A 1,453-nucleotide genomic window follows, 5' to 3' on the forward strand; every position below is an offset into this window, starting at 1 on the left:
CTTCTGTGCGAGAGAAAGGTCTTCCTAAATACAAATATACAGTCAAGTCCATAAATATTGGGACATCGACACAATTCTCATATTTTGGGCTCTATACACCACCACAATGGATTTGAGTTGAAACAAACAAGATGTGCTTTAACTGCAGTCTTTCAGCTTTAATTTGAGGGAATTTACATCCAAATCAGGTGAACAGTGTAGGAATTACAATGGTTTCTATATGTGCCTCACACTTTTTAAGGAACCAAAAGTAATGGGACAAACTAAACAATCCTACATCAAACTTTCACTTTTTAATACTTTGTTGCAAATCCTTTGCAGTCAATTGCAGCCTGAAGTCTGGAAGGCATAGACATCACCAGACGCTGGGTTTCATCCCTGGTGATGCTCTGCCAGGCCTCTACTGCAAATGTCTTCAGTTCCTGCTTGTTCTTGGGGCATTTTCCCTTCAGTTTTGTCTTCATCAAGTGAAATGCAGCTCAATCGGATTCAGGTCAGGTGATTCGCTTGGCCATTGCATAACATTCCACTTGTTAGCCTTAAAAAACTCTTTGGTTGCTTTTGCAGTATGCTTCGGGTCATTGTCCATCTGCACTGTGAAGTGCCGTCCAATGAGTTCTGAAGCATTTGACTAATTATGAGCAGATAATATTTCCCGAAACACTTAAGGATTCATCCTGCTGCTTTTGTCAGCAGTCACATCATCAATAAACACAAGGGAACCAGTTCCATTGGCAGCCATACATGCCCACGCCATGACACTACCACCACCATGCTTCACTGATGAGGTGGTATGTTTTGGTTCATGAGCAGTTCCTTTCCTTCTCCATACTCTTCTCTTCCCATCACTCTGGTACAAGTTGATCTTTGTCTCATCTGTCCATAGGATGTTGTTCCAGAACTGTAATGGCTTTTTTAGATGTTATTTGCCAAACTCTAATCTGGTCTTCCTGTTTTTGTGGCTCACAAATGGTTTACATTTTGTGGTGAACCCTCTATATTCACTCTTGTGTGAAGTCTTCTCTTGATTGTTGACTTTGACACATATACACCTACCTCCTGGAGAGTGTTCTTGATTTGACCAACTGTTGTGAAGGGGTTTTTCTTCACCAAGGAAAAAATTCTTCTGTCATCCACCACAGTTGTTTTCTGTGGTCTTCCGGGACTTTTGGTGTTGCTGAGCTCTCCGGTGCGTTCTTTCTTTTTAAGAATGTTCCAAACAGTTTATTTGGCCACACCTAATGTTTTTGCTATCTCTCTGAGGGGTTTGTTTTGATTTTTCAGCCTAATGATGGCTTGCTTCTCTGATAGTGACAGCTCTTTGGATCTCATATTGAGAGTCAACAGCAACAGATTCCAAATGCAAATGTCACACCTAGAATCAACTCCAGACCTTTTACCTGCTTAATTGATGATGAAATAATGAGGGAATAACCCACACATGTCCATGAAA

The sequence above is a fragment of the Mixophyes fleayi genome, chromosome 4 (genome assembly GCF_038048845.1).
Source record: "Mixophyes fleayi isolate aMixFle1 chromosome 4, aMixFle1.hap1, whole genome shotgun sequence".
In the NCBI taxonomy this organism is placed as follows: domain Eukaryota; kingdom Metazoa; phylum Chordata; class Amphibia; order Anura; family Limnodynastidae; genus Mixophyes; species Mixophyes fleayi.